The sequence below is a fragment of the Manacus candei genome, unplaced genomic scaffold, assembly GCF_025592945.1.
Source record: "Manacus candei isolate 608988 ecotype Guabito, Panama unplaced genomic scaffold, ASM2559294v1 h1tg000271l, whole genome shotgun sequence".
Taxonomy (NCBI): Eukaryota; Metazoa; Chordata; class Aves; order Passeriformes; family Pipridae; genus Manacus; species Manacus candei.
The window spans coordinates 22,761-40,385 of record NW_026138319.1 but is presented as its reverse complement, the minus strand read 5'-3'; the positions used below and the strand labels follow the sequence as shown (position 1 = coordinate 40,385).

Below are 17,625 nucleotides of genomic sequence, written 5' to 3'. Positions count from 1 at the left end.
GGGGTCGGGAGGGTCCCCCTTAATTTTGGGGGGTCCCCTTAATTTTTGGGGGGTCCCCTTAATTTTTGGGGGGTCGAGGGGTTCCCTTTAATTTTGGGGGGGTCGGGAGGGTCCCCCTTAATTTGTGGGGTGTTGGGAGGGTCCGCTTAATTTTTTGGGGGGTCGGGAGTGTCCCCTTAATTTTTTGGGGGGGTCGGGGGGGTCACCCTTAATTTTGGGGGGTCCCCTTAATTATTCGGGGGTCGGGAGGGTCCCGCTTAATTTTGGGGGGTCTCCCTTATTTTTTGGGGGGTCGGGAGGGTTCCCCTTAATTTTGGGGGGGTCCGAGAGTCCCCCTTAATTTTGGGGGGGTCTCCCTTATTTTTTGGGGGGTCGGGAGGGTTCCCCTTAATTTTGGGGGGGTCGGAGGGTCCCCTTAATTTTGGGGGGGGTCGGGAGGGTCCCCTTAATTTTGGGGGGGTCCCCCTTAATTTTGGGGGGTCCCCCTTAATTTTTGGGTGGTTGGGATGGTCCCCTTAATTTTGGGGGGGTCGGGAGGGTCCCCTTAATTTTGGGGGGTTCCCTTAATTTTTTGGGGGGATTGGGAGGGTCCCCCTTAATTTTGGGGGGGTCGAGGGGTTCCCTTTAATTTTGGGGGGGTCTCCTTAATTTTTGGGGGGGGTCGGGAGAGTTCCCCTTAATTTTGGGGGATCGGAGGGTCCTCCTTAATTTTGGGGGGGTCCCCTTAATTTTTGGGGGGTCCCCTTAATTTCTGGGGGGTTGGGGGGTCCCCCTTAATTTTTGGGGGGGTCAGGAGGGTCCCCCTTAATCTTGGGGGGATCGGGGGGTTCCCCTTAATTTTTGGGGGGTTCCCTTAATTTTGGGGTGATTGGGAGGGTCCCTCTTAATTTTGGGGGTGTCGGGAGTGTCCCCTTAATTTTTGGGGGGTCCCCTTAATTTTTGGGGGGGTCGGAGTGTCCCCCTTAATTTTGGGGTGATCAGGAGGGTCCCCCTTAATTTTGGGAGAGTCTCCCTAATTTTTGGGGGGTCGGAGGATCCCCCTTAATTTTTGGGAGGGTCCCCCTTAATTTTCGGGGGGTCTCACGCCCCTCCCCCCCCCAGATGGGCCCCCCCCGGCGGTTCCTGCTCTGGGCGTCTCTGCTGCTCCAGTGCCGTGAGTTCCCAAAATTCGCTTTTTCCCACCCCAAAAAAATAAAATCCCGCCCCTCCCCCTCCCCTCCCCCTCCCCTGCCCTCCCCCCACACCCGGATCCGCCCGCCCCACCCCCTCCCGGCTCCTTCCCGGCCCCAAATTCCTCATTTCCAGCCCCAAATTCCTCATTTCTACTCCCAAATCCAGCATTTCTGACCCAAATCCCGAATTTCCAGCCCCAAATCCAGCATTTCTGACCCAAATTCCTCATTTCCAGCCCCAAATTTCCAATTTCTACTCCCAAATTCCTCATTTCCAGCCCCAAATTCCTCATTCCCAGCCCCAAATTCCTCATTTCCAGCCCCAAATTCCTCATTTCTGTTCCCAAATTCTTCATTTCCAGCCCCAAATTCCCCATTTCCAGTTCCAAATCCTACTTTTCCAGCCCCAAATTCCCAATTTCTACTCCCAAATTCCTCATTTCCAAACCCATATCCTCCATTTCCCCCCCCCCAAAAAATCTCTTTTCTTCCCCCAAATCCCCCATTTCCCCCTTCCGAGCCCCCTAAAATCCCCCATTTCCTTCCCCAAACCCCCCATTTCCCCCCAAATTCCCCCTTTCATCCTAAAATCTCCCTTTTCTTCCCCAAAATCCCCCATTTCCCCCCAAAATCCCCCATTTCCCTCTCAAAATCCCCCATTCTCTCCAAAAATCCCCCATTTCCCCCCAAATTTCCTTTTTCTTTCCCATAATCCCCCATTTCCCCCCCAAATTTCCCTTTTCTTCCCCCAAAATCTCCCTTTTCTTCCCCAAAAACCCCCATGTTCCCCAAAATCCCCCATTTCCCCCCAAAATCCCCCATTTCCCCCCAAAACCCCCCTTTTCCCCCCAAATTTCCCTTTTCTTCCTCCAAATCCCCCATTTCCCCCCCAAAATCCCCCATTTCCCCCCAAAATTTCCTTTTTCTTCCCCAAAATCCCCCATTTTCCCCAAAATCCCCCATTTCCCCCAAATTTCCCTTTTCTTCCCCCCAAATTTCCCTTTTCTTCCTCCAAATCCCCATTTCCCCAAAATCCCCCCAAATTTCCCCCCAAATCCCCCCAAATTTCCCCCCCAAATCCCCCATTTCCTCCCCAAATTTCCTTTTTCTCCCCCAAAATCCCCCATTTCCCCCAAAATCCCCCATTTCCCCCTCAAATTTCCTTTTTCTTCCCCAAAACGCCCCATTTTCCCCCAAAATCCCCCATTCCCCCCCCAAATTTTCCTTTTCTTTCCTAAAATTCCCCATTCCCCCCAAAATCCCCCATTTCCCCCAAAATCCCCCATTTCCCCCCAAAATCTCCCCCATTTCCCCCCAAAACCCCCCATTTCCCCCCGAAATCCCCGCCTTCCAGGTGCCGACCCCCGGCTCTGGAGCGGCTGCCCGGGGCGCGGCTGCGGCGCCGGCAGCACCTGCCAGGTCACCGACCTGGGGCCCAAATGTGTCCCTCTGGCCTCGTGCGCCAACGTCTGGTGCCGCGAGGGCACCGCCTGCAAGATGGCCGACGGCTGGCCCCGCTGCGTCCCCGCCCCTTCCTGTGCCGGCGTCCAATGCCGTGAGGGCACCAGATGCAAGATGGCCGACGGCTGGCCCCGCTGTGTCTCCGCCCCTTCCTGTCTGGGCGTCCAATGTGGTGAAGGCACCAGATGCAAGATGGCCGCCGGGTGGCCCCGCTGCGTCCCCGCCCCTTCCTGTCTCAACGTCCAATGCGGTGAAGGCACCAGATGCAAGATGGCCGCCGGGACCCCCAGATGTGTCCCCGCCCCTTCCTGTCTGGGTGTCCAATGCGGTGAAGGCACCAGATGCAAGATGGCCGCCGGGATGCCCAAATGTGTCCCCGCCCCTTCCTGTCTCAACGTCCAATGCGGTGAAGGCACCAGATGCAAGATGGCCGCCGGGTGGCCCCGCTGTGTCCCCGCCCCTTCCTGTCTGGGCGTCCAATGCGGTGAGGGCACCAGATGCAAGATGGCCGCCGGGATGCCCAAATGTGTCCCCGCCCCTTCCTGTCTCAACGTCCAATGCGGTGAGGGCACCAGATGCAAGATGGCCGACGGGACCCCCCGCTGTGTCCCCGCCCCTTCCTGCGCCCTGATTGGCTGCTTCCGGCGGCGCCGGCGGGGCGTGGCCGGGGCGGAGTGTCCCGGGTGTCCCCCGGGGACGTCGTGTCAGGTGACCGATGGGTGGCCAAGGTGTGTCCAGACCAAGATGACCCCAAGGAGACCCTCCTGCAGTGACCTCCACTGTCCCCAGGGCACCAAGTGCCAGGTGACCGATGGGTGGCCAAAGTGTGTCCATGACCTGCCCTCGTGTCAGGATGTCCAGTGTCCCAAGGGCAGCTCGTGCCAGATGGTCAGTGGTCACCCAAGGTGTGTCCAGACCAAGATGTCCATCAAGAGGCCCACCTGCAGTGACCTCCACTGTCCCAAGGACACCTCGTGCCAGGTGACCAATGGGTGGCCAAAGTGTGTCCATGACCCGCCCTCGTGTGACGATGTCCAGTGTCCCAAGGGCTCCACGTGTCACCTGGTCAACGATTGGCCAAGGTGTGTCCAGACCAAGGTGTCCATCAGGAGACCCTCCTGCAGTGACCTCCACTGTCCCCAAGGGACCACCTGTAGAGTGACCGATGGGTGGCCCCGCTGTGTCCATGACCTGCCCTCGTGTGACAATGTCCAGTGTCCCAAGGGCAGCTCATGTCAGGTGGTGGACGGGCACCCAAGGTGTGTCCAGACCAAGATGACCTCAAGGAGACCCTCCTGCAGTGACCTCCACTGTCCTCAAGGGACATCCTGTAAGATGACCAGTGGTCAACCTCAGTGTGTCCATGACCTGCCCTCGTGTGACAACGTCCAGTGTCCCAAGGGCTCCACGTGTCAAGTGGTCAGTGGTTGGCCAAAGTGTGTCCAGACCCAGACGTCCATCAGGAGACCTTCTTGCCATGACCTCCACTGTCCCAAGGACACCTCGTGCCAGGTGACCGATGGGTGGCCCCGCTGTGTCCATGACCTGCCCTCGTGTCAGGATGTCCAGTGTCCCAAGGGCTCCACGTGTCAAGTGGTCAAGGGTTGGCCGAAGTGTGTCCAGACCCAGACGTCCATCAGGAGACCCTCCTGCAGTGACCTCCACTGTCCCCAAGGGACGTCCTGTAAGGTGACCGATGGGTGGCCTCAGTGTGTCCATCACCAACCAACCTGCCAGGATGTCCAGTGTCCCAAGGGCAGCTCGTGCCAGATGGTCAGTGGTCACCCAAGGTGTGTCCAGACCAAGATGTCCCCAAGGAGACCCTCCTGCAGTGACCTCCACTGTCCCCAGGGCACCAAGTGCCAGGTGACCAATGGGTGGCCTCGGTGTGTCCATGACCCACCCTCGTGTGACAATGTCCAGTGTCCCAAGGGCTCCACGTGTCACCTGGTCAACGATTGGCCAAAGTGTGTCCAGACCAAGGTGTCCACCAGGAGACCCTCCTGCAGTGACCTCCACTGTCCCCAGGGCACCAAGTGTCAGATGGTCCAGGAGTGGCCTCAGTGTGTCCATCACCAACCAACCTGTGATGACGTCCAGTGTCCCAAGGGCTCCACGTGTCACGTGGTCAACGATTGGCCAAAGTGTGTCCAGACCAAGATGACCCCAAGGAGACCCTCCTGCAGTGACCTCCACTGTCCCCAGGGCTCCACGTGTCAGGTGACCGATGGTCAACCTCGGTGTGTCCATGACCTGCCCTCGTGTGACAATGTCCAGTGTCCCAAGGGCTCCATGTGCCAGATGGTCAGTGGTTGGCCAAAGTGTGTCCAGTCCCAGACGTCCATCAGGAGACCTTCTTGCCGTGATGTCCATTGTCCTGAGGGCTCCACGTGTCACGTGACCGATGGGTGGCCTCAGTGTGTCCATGACCTGCCCTCGTGTGACGATGTCCAGTGTCCCAAGGGCAGCTCGTGCCAGATGGTCAGTGGTCACCCAAGGTGTGTCCAGACCAAGATGACCTCAAGGAGACCCTCCTGCAGTGACCTCCACTGTCCCCAAGGGACATCCTGTAAGATGACCAGTGGCCAACCTCAGTGTGTCCATGACCCGCCCTCATGTCAAGATGTCCAGTGTCCCAAGGGCTCCACGTGTCACGTGGTCAAGGGTTGGCCAAAGTGTGTCCAGACCAAAGTGTCCATCAGGAGACCCTCCTGCAGTGACCTCCACTGTCCCCAGGGCACCAAGTGTCAGGTGACCGATGGGTGGCCCCGCTGTGTCCATCACCAACCAACCTGCCAGGATGTCCAGTGTCCCAAGGGCTCCACGTGTCAAGTGGTCAGTGGTCACCCAAGGTGTGTCCAGACCCAGATGTCCACCAGGAGACCCTCCTGCAGTGACCTCCACTGTCCCCAGGGGACATCCTGTAAGATGACCAGTGGGTGGCCTCAGTGTGTCCATCACCAACCAACCTGCCAGGATGTCCAGTGTCCCAAGGGCAGCTCGTGCCAGATGGTCAGTGGTCACCCAAGGTGTGTCCAGACCAAGGTGTCCATCAGGAGACCCTCCTGCAGTGACCTCCACTGTCCCCAGGGGACATCCTGTAGAGTGACCGATGGGTGGCCGCGGTGTGTCCATGACCTGCCCTCGTGTGACAATGTCCAGTGTCCCAAGGGCAGCTCATGTCAGGTGGTGGACGGGCACCCAAGGTGTGTCCAGACCAAGATGTCCATCAGGAGACCCTCCTGCAGTGACCTCCACTGTCCCCAGGGCACCAAGTGCCAGATGACCAATGGATGGCCTCGGTGTGTCCATCACCAACCAACCTGCCAGGATGTCCAGTGTCCCAAGGGCAGCTCGTGCCAGATGGTCAGTGGTCACCCAAGGTGTGTCCAGACCAAGGTGACCCCAAGGAGACCCTCCTGCAGTGACCTCCACTGTCCCCAGGGCACCAAGTGCCAGGTGACCGATGGGTGGCCTCGGTGTGTCCATGACCCACCCTCGTGTGACAATGTCCAGTGTCCCAAGGGCTCCACGTGTCACCTGGTCAACGATTGGCCAAAGTGTGTCCAGACCAAGGTGTCCACCAGGAGACCCTCCTGCAGTGACCTCCACTGTCCCCAGGGCACCAAGTGTCAGATGGTCCAGGAGTGGCCTCAGTGTGTCCATCACCAACCAACCTGTGATGACGTCCAGTGTCCCAAGGGCTCCACGTGTCACGTGGTCAACGATTGGCCAAAGTGTGTCCAGACCAAGATGACCCCAAGGAGACCCTCCTGCAGTGACCTCCACTGTCCCCAGGGCTCCACGTGTCAGGTGACCGATGGTCAACCTCGGTGTGTCCATGACCTGCCCTCGTGTGACAATGTCCAGTGTCCCAAGGGCTCCATGTGCCAGATGGTCAAGGGTTGGCCAAAGTGTGTCCAGTCCCAGACGTCCATCAGGAGACCTTCTTGCCGTGATGTCCATTGTCCTGAGGGCTCCACGTGTCACGTGACCGATGGGTGGCCTCAGTGTGTCCATGACCTGCCCTCGTGTGACGATGTCCAGTGTCCCAAGACCAGCTCGTGCCAGATGGTCAGTGGTCACCCAAGGTGTGTCCAGATCAAGATGTCCACCAGGAGACCCTCCTGCCGTGACCTCCACTGTCCCCAGGGCACCAAGTGCCAGGTGACCAATGGCCAACCCCACTGTGTCCATCACCAACCAACCTGTGGTGACGTCCAGTGTCCCAAGGGCAGCTCGTGTCAAGTGGTCAGTGGTTGGCCAAAGTGTGTCCAGAGCCAGACGTCCATCAGGAGACCTTCTTGCCATGATGTCCACTGTCCCCAGGACACCAAGTGCCAGGTGACCGATGGGTGGCCAAGGTGTGTCCATGACCCGTCCTCGTGTAATGATGTCCAGTGTCCCAAGGGCTCCACGTGTCATGTGGTCAGTGGTCACCCAAGGTGTGTCCAGACCCAGACGTCCATCAAGAGGCCCACCTGCAGTGACCTCCACTGTCCCCAGGGGACATCCTGTAGAGTGACCGATGGGTGGCCTCAGTGTGTCCATCACCAACCATCCTGTGACAGTGTCCAGTGTCCCAAGGGTTCCACATGTCAAGTGGTCAAGGGTTGGCCAAAGTGTGTCCAGTCCCAGACGTCCATCAGGAGACCCTCCTGCAGTGACCTCCACTGTCCCCAAGGGACCACCTGTAGAGTGACCAATGGCCAACCGCGCTGTGTCCATCACCAACCAACCTGTGACCATGTCCAGTGTCCCAAGGGCAGCTCGTGCCAGATGGTCAGTGGTCACCCAAGGTGTGTCCAGTTCCAGACGTCCATCAGGAGACCTTCTTGCCAGGACGTCCACTGTCCCCAGGACACCTCGTGCCAGGTGACCAATGGGTGGCCTCGGTGTGTCCATCACCAACCATCTTGTGATGACCTCCAGTGTCCCAAGGGCAGCTCGTGCCAGATGGTCAGTGGTCACCCAAGGTGTGTCCAGACCCAGACGTCCATCAGGAGACCCTCCTGCAGTGACCTCCACTGTCCCCAGGGCACCAAGTGCCAGGTGACCGATGGGTGGCCTCAGTGTGTCCATCACCAACCAACCTGTGACGATGTCCAGTGTCCCAAGGGCTCCACGTGTCACGTGGTCAGCGGTTGGCCAAAGTGTGTCCAGACCAAGGTGACCCCAAGGAGACCCTCCTGCAGTGACCTCCACTGTCCCCAAGGGACATCCTGTAGAGTGACCGATGGGTGGCCCCACTGTGTCCATGACCTGCCCTCGTGTGACAATGTCCAGTGTCCCAAGGGCAGCTCATGTCAGGTGGTGGACGGGCACCCAAGGTGTGTCCAGACCAAGATGACCTCAAGGAGACCCTCCTGCAGTGACCTCCACTGCCCCCCAGGGCACCAAGTGTCAGATGGTCCGGGAGTGGCCTCAGTGTGTCCATCATCAGCCGTCTTGTGACAATGTCCAGTGTCCCAAGGGCAGCTCGTGCCAGATGGTCAGTGGTCACCCAAGGTGTGTCCAGACCCAGACGTCCACCAGGAGACCCTCCTGCAGTGACCTCCACTGTCCCCAGGGGACCACCTGTAGAGTGACCGATGGGTGGCCGCAGTGTGTCCATCACCAACCAACCTGTGACCATGTCCAGTGTCCCAAGGGCTCCACGTGTGACGTGGTCAGTGGTTGGCCAAAGTGTGTCCAGACCAAGGTGTCCATCAGGAGACCCTCCTGCAGTGACCTCCACTGTCCCCAGGGGACCACCTGTAGAGTGACCAATGGCCAACCCCGCTGTGTCCATCACCAACCAACCTGTGACCATGTCCAGTGTCCCAAGGGCAGCTCGTGCCAGATGGTCAGTGGTCACCCAAGGTGTGTCCAGTTCCAGACATCCATCAGGAGACCCTCCTGCAGTGACCTCCACTGCCCCCAGGACACCTCCTGCCAGGTGGTCAGTGGTCACCCCAGGTGTGTCCATCACCGACCATCCTGTGACCGTGTCCAGTGTCCCCAGGGCAGCTCCTGCCAGGTGGTCAGTGGTCACCCCAGGTGTGCCCGCCCCGCCCCCACCTGTGTCCTGCTGCGGGGGCGGCCGCGGTGCCTCCGCCGGGCCCGGGACCTGCCCCCCGCCCTCACCTGCGCCGACGTCACCTGCCCGCCCGGGCACACCTGCAGGGGCACGGGGGCGTGGCCCAGGTGTGTCCCCAGGGCTCTGACCTGCCAGGACCTCACCTGCCCTCCTGGACACACCTGTACAATGGACAGAACCACGCCCAGGTGTGTCCCTGTCACACCCACCTGCCAGGACCTCACCTGCCCACCTGGACACACCTGTAGGATGGAGAAAACCACGCCCAGGTGTGTCCCTGTCACACCAACCTGCAGGACCTCACCTGCCCACCTGGACACACCTGTAGGATGGACAGAACCACCCCCAGGTGTGTCCCTGTCACACCCACCTGCCAGGACCTCACCTGCCCACCTGGACACACCTGTCGGATGGAGAAAACCACGCCCAGGTGTGTCCCTGTCACACCCACCTGCCAGGACCTCACCTGCCCACCTGGACACACCTGTCAGGTGTTGGGAACCACGCCCAGGTGTGTCCCCAGAGCTCTGACCTGCCAGGACCTCACCTGCCCACCTGGACACACCTGTAGGATGGACAGAACCACGCCCAGGTGTGTCCCTGTCACACCAACCTGCCAGGACCTCACCTGCCCACCTGGACACACCTGTCAGGTGTTGGGAACCACGCCTAGGTGTGTCCCCAGAGCTCTGACCTGCCAGGACCTCACCTGCCCACCTGGACACACCTGTACAATGGACAGAACCACGCCCAGGTGTGTACCCAGAGCTCTGACCTGCCAGGACCTCACCTGCCCACCTGGACACACCTGTAGGATGGACAGAACCACGCCCAGGTGTGTCCCTGTCACACCAACCTGCCAGGACCTCACCTGCCCACCTGGACACACCTGTCAGGTGTTGGGAACCACGCCCAGGTGTGTCCCCAGAGCTCTGACCTGCCAGGACCTCACCTGCCCACCTGGACACACCTGTACAATGGACAGAGCCACGCCCAGGTGTGTCCCCAGAGCTCTGACCTGCCAGGACCTCACCTGCCCACCTGGACACACCTGTCAGATGGACAGAACCACGCCCAGGTGTGTCCCCAGAGCTCTGACCTGCCAGGACCTCACCTGCCCACCTGGACACACCTGTCAGGTGTTGGGAACCACGCCCAGGTGTGTCCCCGTCACACCAACCTGCCAGGACCTCACCTGCCCACCTGGACACACCTGCCAGGACCTCCCCTGCCCGCCGGGCCCCACCTGCCCTGGTGGGCGTGGCCCCACCTGCGCGCGGGCCCCGCCCCTCGTGTGCCACCTGCCGGGCCGGGGGCGCTTCCGGGCCTTCGACGGGCGGAGCCGCCCCCTCCCCCCCCTCACCTGCCCCCTGCTGCGCACCTGCGGGGGGGGCGGGGGGCGGGGCCCACCTGCCGTCCAGGTGTGGGCCTCGGGCCGGGTGGGCGGCGGCCCCGGGGCCACCTTCGAGCGGGTGACGGTGGCGGGGGACGGGATCCAGGTGGAGCTGCGGCGCGGGGAGGGGACGCTGGCCAGGGTGAGTCACCTGGGCACAGGTAGGGGGGGGTACCTGGCCTTGGGGGGGGTGTCCCAGGTGTGTGTGTCCCCCAGGTGTGTGTTACCTGTCCCAGGTGTGTGTTACCTGTGCCCAGGTGTGTCCCCAGGTGTGTGTCCCCTGTCCCAGGTGTGTCCCAGGTGTGTCTGAGATGTGTGTTACCTGTCCCAGGTGTGTCCCAGGTGTGTCCCCTGTCCCAGGTGTGTCCCAGGTGTGTCTGAGATGTGTGTTACCTGTCCCAGGTGTGTCCCAGGTGTGTGTTACCTGTCCCAGGTGTGTCCCAGGTGTGTGTTACCTGTCCCAGGTGTGTCCCAGGTGTGTCCCAGGTGTGTGTTACCTGTCCCAGGTGTGTCCCAGGTGTGTGTCCCCCAGGTGTGTGTTACCTGTCCCAGGTGTGTCCCAGGTGTGTTTGAGATGTGTGTCCCCTGTCCCAGGTGTGTGTGTCCCCCAGGTGTGTCCCAGGTGTGTCCCAGGTGTGTCCCAGGTGTGTGTTACCTGTCCCAGGTGTGTCCCAGGTGTGTGTTACCTGTCCCAGGTGTGTCCCAGGTGTGTCCCAGGTGTGTCCCAGGTGTGTGTTACCTGTCCCAGGTGTGTCCCAGGTGTGTCCCAGGTGTGTCTGAGATGTGTGTCCCCTGTCCCAGGTGTGTCCCAGGTCTGTCCCAGGTGTGTGTTACCTGTCCCAGGTGTGTCCCCCCCTCCCCAGGTGTGTGTTACCTGTCCCAGGTGTGTCCCCCCTCCCCAGGTGTGTCCCCCCTCACCTGTCCCAGGTGTGTGTTCCCTGTCCCAGGTGTGTCCCCCCTCACCTGTCCCAGGTGTGTGTTCCCTGTCCCAGGTGTGTCCCCCCTCCCCAGGTGTGTCCCCCTCACCTGCCCCAGGTGTGTCCCCCCTGACCAGGTGTGTGTTACCTGCCCCAGGTGTGTGTTACCTGCCCCAGGTGTGTGTTACCTGTCCCAGGTGTGTCCCCCTGACCAGGTGTGTCCCCCCCCCCCGTCCCCAGGTGTGTGTTACCTGCCCCAGGTGTGTGTTACCTGCCCCAGGTGTGTCCCCCCTCCCCAGGTGTGTCCCCCCTCCCCAGGTGTGCCCCCCTGACCAGGTGTCCCCCCCCCCCCGTCCCGCAGGTGTGGGGCCGCCCGGCGCGGCTGCCGCAGGTGCTGGGGCGTGGCCCCGGGCAGGTGCGGGTGGAGCGGCGGGGGGGGGCAGCGCCAGGTGCGCCTGTGGGCGGGGCGGCTGCAGGTGAGCCTGGCAGGGGACGGCGCCGTGACCGTCACCGCGGCGGCGACGGAGGCGGAGACGCTCTGCGGGGCCTGCGCGGGTACCTGCACAGGTGAGACACCGGGACAGGTGAGGGGGGGGGGACAGGTGAGACAGGAGGGGACAGGTGAGGCTCTGCGGGGCCTGCGCAGGTACCTGCACAGGTGAGACACCTGGGACAGGTGAGGGGGGGGACAGGTGGGACAGGTGAGGGACAGGTGGGACAGGTGGGGAGGGGTGGGACAGGTGGGACAGGTGAGGGATGGAGGGGACAGGTGGGACAGGTGAGGGTGGGGGGGACAGGTGAGGCTCTGCGGGGCCTGCGCAGGTACCTGCTCAGGTGAGACACCGGGACAGGTGAGGGTGGGGGGGACAGGTGGGATGGAGGGGACAGGTGAGGAACAGGTGAGACAGGTGGGACAGGTGGGGATGGGTGAGATGGAGGGGACAGGTGGGACAGGTGAGGGTGGAGGGGACAGGTGAGGCTCTGCGGGGCCTGCACAGGTACCTGCTCAGGTGAGACACTGGGGACAGGGGGGGATGGAGGGGGACAGGGGGGACAGGTGAGGCTCTGCGGGGCCTGCGCGGGTACCTGCTCAGGTGAGACACCAGGACAGGGGGGACAGGTGAGGGTGGAGGGGACAGGTGGGACAGGTGGGACAGGTGGGACAGGTGAGGGACAGGTGAGGGACAGGTGAGGGACAGGTGGGACAGGTGGGACAGGTGGGGATGGAGGGGACAGGTGGGACAGGTGGGACAGGTGGGACAGGTGAGGGTGGAGGGGACAGGTGAGGCTCTGCGGGGCCTGCACAGGTACCTGCTCAGGTGAGACACCGGGACAGGTGAGGGATGGAGGGGACAGGTGAGGGTGGAGGGGACAGGTGGGACAGGTGGGGATGCAGGGGAGAGGTGAGGGACAGGTGGGACAGGTGAGGGACAGGTGAGACACCTGGGACAGGTGGGGATGGGTGGGGATGGAGGGGACAGGTGGGACAGGTGAGGGTGGAGGGGACAGGTGAGGCTCTGCGGGGCCTGCGCAGGTACCTGCTCAGGTGAGACACTGGGGACAGGGGGGGATGGAGGGGACAGGTGGGACAGGGGGGGGTGGAGGGGACAGGTGAGGGACAGGTGGGGATGGAGGGGATGGAGGGGACAGGTGGGACAGGTGGGACAGGTGAGACACCTGGGGCAGGTGGGACAGGAGGGGGTGGAGGGGACAGGTGGGGATGGTGTCTCCAGGTGTGTCCCCAGGTGGTCCCCAGGTGTGTCACCTGCCCCAGGTGTGTCCCAGGTGTGGGGGGCGGGGCCTCCGGGGTGTCTCCCACCCCCCTCTGTGGCCCCGCCCCCCAACTCCCCTCCCCCCCCTCTCTCTCTCTCTCTTCACCCCCAGGTCTCCCCTCCCCCACCCCTGCCCCTCCCCCACCCCCTCCCCTCTCCCCTCCCTCCCCTCCCCCTCCCCCCCTCACCTGCCGGGTGGGGCCCCGAAACTTCGTCACCTTCGAGGGGGCGGAGGGGGCGTGGCCGGAGGGGGCGTGGCCGGAGGGGGCGTGGCCGGAGGGGGCGTGGCCGGGGCTGCCCCGCCCTGCTGCTGGCGCGCAGCTGCCCCTCCCCCAGCGGTGAGGGGGGGGAGGGGGAGGCCCCGCCCCCCGCCCCTCCCCCCTTCGAGGTGACGGTGGGGGGAGGGGCGAGGATGGTGACGGTGACGGTGACGGCGGGACCGCACCGCTGGGACCTCGGAGGGGGAGGGGCACAGGTGAGGGGGAGGGGCACAGGTGAGGGGGAGGGGCAAAGGGGAGGGGAGGGGTGAAGGGGGGAGGGGCAAAGGGGAGGGGGAGGGGCCATGGGAGGGGGAGGGGCAAAGGGGAGGGGAGGGGCAAAGGGGGGGAGGGGTAAAGGGGAGGGGAGGGGCAAAGGGGAGGGGAGGGGCCATGGGGGGAGGGGCAAAGGGGAGGGGGAGGGGCAAAGGGAGGGGAGGGGTAAAGGGGGGAGGGGCAAAGGGAGGGGGAGGAGCAAAGGGGAGGGGGAGGGGCAAAAGGGAGGGGGAGGGGCAAAGGGGAGGGGGAGGGGCACAGGGGAGGGGGAGGGGTAAAGGGAGGGGGAGGGGATGAAGGTGGGAGGATGAAGATGAAGGTTGGATGATGATGAAGATGATGATGATGATGAAGGTTGGAGGATGACGATGATGATGGTTTGATGATGAAGATGGAGGTTGGATGGATGATGATGATGAAGATGATGAAGGTTGGGTGATGATGAAGGTTGGATGATGATGACAATGATGATGATGGTGATGATGAAGGTTGGAGGATGATGATGATGAAGATGATGACGATGATGATGAAAGTTGGATGATGATGAGGATGGAGACGATGATGATGATGATGATAAAGGCTGGATGATGATGCTGATGGTGATGATGAAGATGAAGGTGATGATGATGATGAAAGTTGGATGATGATGAAGGTTGGGTGGATGATGATGAAGATGATGATGAAGATGAAGGTTGGATGAAGATGAAGGTTGGATGATGATGACGATGACAATGACGATGAAAGTTGGCTGATAACGACGACGAAGGCTCTGACCCCTCCCTCCCCTCCCCCCTCCCCTCCCCCCCCCCAGCTGGACGGGACGCCCCTCCCCCTCCCCTGGTGCCTCCCCGACGGCTCCGCCTGCGTCGGCCCCGCCCCCACGCCCGGCCCCGCCCCCACGCCCGGCCCCGCCCTGCTGCTGGTGACCCCTGACCTCCACGTGGCCACCTGGGGCCCCTCGGTGGCCATCGCCGTGGGGGGCCGGCACCGCAACCAAACCTGCGGCCTCTGCGCCGGCTCCGGACACTCGGACACCGGACACACGGACACCGGACACTCGGACAGTGGACACTCGGACACCGGACACGGCAAAACCGGACACGGGACCTGCCCCGGGGGGCGGAGCTGCCGTGAGTTGGGGCACGGGGGGAGGGGAGGCACCTGGGACCTTCCGGGACCTTCCGGGACCTTCCTGGACCTTCCATGACTTTTTGGCACCTTCCGTGACCTTCCATGACCTTCCGGGACCTTCTGGGACCTTTCATGACCTTCCCGGACCTTTCATGACTTTCCTGGACCTTCCATGACTTTCTGGGACCTTCCGTGACCTTCCATGACCTTCCGGGACCTTTGGTGTCTTTCTGGGACTTCTGGGACCTCCTATGACCTTCCATGACCTCTCATGACCTTCCGGGACCTTTGGTGTCCTTCTGGGACCTTCCAGGACCTTCTATGGCCTTCCATGACCTTCTGGGTCCTTCCACGACTTTCCGGGACCTTCCAGGACTTTCCATGTCCATCCATGACCTTGCACGATCGCCCTGGACCTTCCATGACCTTCTGGGTCCTTCCATGACCTTCCTGGACCTTCCATGATCTTCCGTGACCTTCCTGGACCTTCCATGATCTTCTGGGGCCTTCCATGACTTTCTGGGACCTTCCGTGACCTTCCATGGCCTTCTGTGACCTTCTGGGTCCTTCCATGACCTCCCTGGACCTTCCATGACCTTCCGGGACCTTCCATGACCTTCTGGGACCTTTGGTGCCCTTCTGGGACCTTCTGGGACCTTCTATGACCTTCCATGGCCTTCTGTGACCTTCTTGGACCTTCCATGACCTTCCCGGACCTTCCATGTCCATCCATGTCCATCCATGTCCATCCATGACCTCCTATGTCCATCCATGTCCATCCATGACCTCCCATGTCCATCCATGTCCATCCATGTCCATCCATGTCCATCCATGTCCTTCCATGTCCATCCATGTCCATCCATGTCCATCCATGTCCATCCATGTCCTTCCATGTCCATCCATGTCCATCCATGTCCATCCATGTCCATCCATGACCTTCCATGACCTTCCGTGACCTTCCATGTCCATCCATGACCTTCCATGTCCATCCATGACCTTCCATGACCTTCCATGTCCATCCATGTCCATCCATGTCCATCCATGACCTTCCATGACCTTCCATGTCCATCCATGTCCATCCATGACCTTCCATGTCCATCCATGTCCATCCATGACCTTCCATGTCCATCCATGTCCATCCATGACCTTCCATGACCTTCCATGTCCATCCATGACCTTCCATGTCCATCCATGTCCTTCCATGACCTTCCATGTCCATCCATGTCCATCCATGACCTTCCATGACCTTCCGTGACCTTCCATGTCCATCCATGACCTTCCGTGACCTTCCATGTCCATCCATGACCTTCCATGACCTTCCATGACCTTCCATGACCTCCCCTGACCTCCCATGACCTTCCATGACCTCCCCTGACCCCCCGTGACCCCCCATGACCCCGTGGTGACCCCGCTGACGGTGTCCCCTCCCCCGCAGCCCCCCGGTGCCCCTCCCCCTCGGGCGTCGCCCCCCGGCCCTCGCGGGACCTCACAGGTGAGGGGGAGGAGGGGGAGGAAGGTCACGGGGTGGGGGGGGATGAGGAAGATGAAGATGATGATGGTGGTGGTGGGATGGAGATGAAGGTGGGGTTGGGTGGGATGAAGATGATGGTGATGATGATGATGGTGGGATGGAGATGAAGGTTGGGTTGGGTGGGATGAAGATGAAGATGATGATGGGATGGAGATGATGATGATGATGGTGGGATGGAGATGAAGGTGGGGTTGGGTGGGATGAAGATGATGGTGGTGATGAAAGTTGGGTGGATGACAATGACGATGATGATGATGCTGGGATGAAGATGAAGGTTGGGTTGGGTGGGATGAAGATGAAGGTTGGGTTGGGTGGGATGAAGGTGATGATGATGGTGGGATGGAGATGATGATGATGATGATGATGAAGGTTGGATGATGAAGATGATGATGATGGTGGTGGGATGAAGATGAAGGTTGGGTTGGGTGGGATGCAGATGATGATGAGATGGAGATGATGATGATGATGATGATGATGATGATGCTGGGATGGAGATGATGATGGTGATGGGATGAAGATGAAGGTGGGGTTGGATGGGATGAAGGTGATGATGAAGATGATGATGATGATGATGGTGGGATGGAGATGATGATGATGATGATGGTGGGATGAAGGTGATGATGCTGGGATGATGATGATGACGAGATGGAGATGATTATGATGATGATGATGCTGGGATGAAGATGAGGATGGTGATGATGGGATGGAGGTGAAGGTTGGGTTGGGTGGGATGAGGATGATGATGGGATGGAGATGAAGATGATGATGATGATGATGAAGATGATAATGATGGGATGGAGATGATGATGATGATGATGGGATGAAGATGAATGTTGGGTTGGGTGGGATGATGATGAAGATGATGATGATGAAGGTTGGATGATGAAGATGATAATGATGGGATGGAGATGATGATGGTGGGATGGAGATGAAGGTTGGGTTGGATGGGGATGAGGATGAGGATGATGATGAAGATGATGATGGTGGTGGGATGAAGATGAAGATGAAGGTTGGGTTGGGTGGGATGATGATGATGATGATGACGAGATGGAGATGATGATGATGATGATGATGATGGGATGGAGGTGATGATGAAGATGATGATGATGATGATGGGATGGAGATGAAGGTTGGGTTGGGTGGGATAAAGGTGATGAAGGTGATGATGATGGTGATGATGATGATGATGAAGATGATGATGATGATGGTGGGATGAAGATGAAGGTTGGGTTGGGTGGGATGAAGATGATGATGATGATGATGAGATGATGATGATGACGATGATGATGATGAAGGTTGGATGATGATGATGACGGGATGAAGATGAAGGTTGCCTTGGGTGGGATGATGATGAAGGTTGGGTTGGATGGGATGAAGGTGATGATGAAGATGATGATGATGATGATGATGATGGTGCTGAAGGTTGGATGATGATGATGGTGATGATGGGATGATGATGATGATGATGATGGTGGGATGGAGATGAAGGTTGGGTTGGGTGGGATGAAGATGATGATGGTGATGAAGATGATGATGAAGATGATGATGATGGTGGGATGAAGATGATGATGATGATGGGATGAAGATGGTGATGAAGATGATGATGCTGGGATGGAAATGGTGATGATGATGGGAT

General features: G+C 60.1%; 3 long non-coding RNA genes across 5 annotated transcripts; 2 read left to right on the top strand and 1 right to left on the bottom strand.

The window, feature by feature from the left end:
- Positions 1–3,386: 3,386 nt before the first annotated feature.
- Positions 3,387–6,819, bottom strand: LOC127464791 (uncharacterized). The gene is made up of 3 exons (XR_007901629.1): positions 6,771–6,819; positions 6,303–6,416; positions 3,387–3,470 (listed from the first exon to the last, which is right to left on the bottom strand). It is a non-coding gene; the product is annotated as an uncharacterized LOC127464791 (long non-coding RNA).
- Positions 6,820–9,118: 2,299 nt separating this feature from the next.
- LOC127464795 (uncharacterized) lies at positions 9,119–9,976 on the top strand. Its single transcript, XR_007901634.1, has 3 exons — positions 9,119–9,223; positions 9,305–9,365; positions 9,771–9,976. It is a non-coding gene; the product is annotated as an uncharacterized LOC127464795 (long non-coding RNA).
- A 6,116-nt stretch (positions 9,977–16,092) lies between these two features.
- Positions 16,093–16,872, top strand: LOC127464790 (uncharacterized). Of its 3 annotated transcripts, none has more exons than XR_007901628.1 (3): positions 16,093–16,103; positions 16,335–16,384; positions 16,849–16,872. It is a non-coding gene; the product is annotated as an uncharacterized LOC127464790 (long non-coding RNA). The 3 variants fall into 3 exon arrangements; XR_007901627.1 differs by lacking the exon at positions 16,093–16,103 and adding an exon at positions 16,258–16,268; XR_007901626.1 differs by lacking the exon at positions 16,093–16,103 and adding an exon at positions 16,285–16,295.
- Positions 16,873–17,625: the final 753 nt, after the last annotated feature.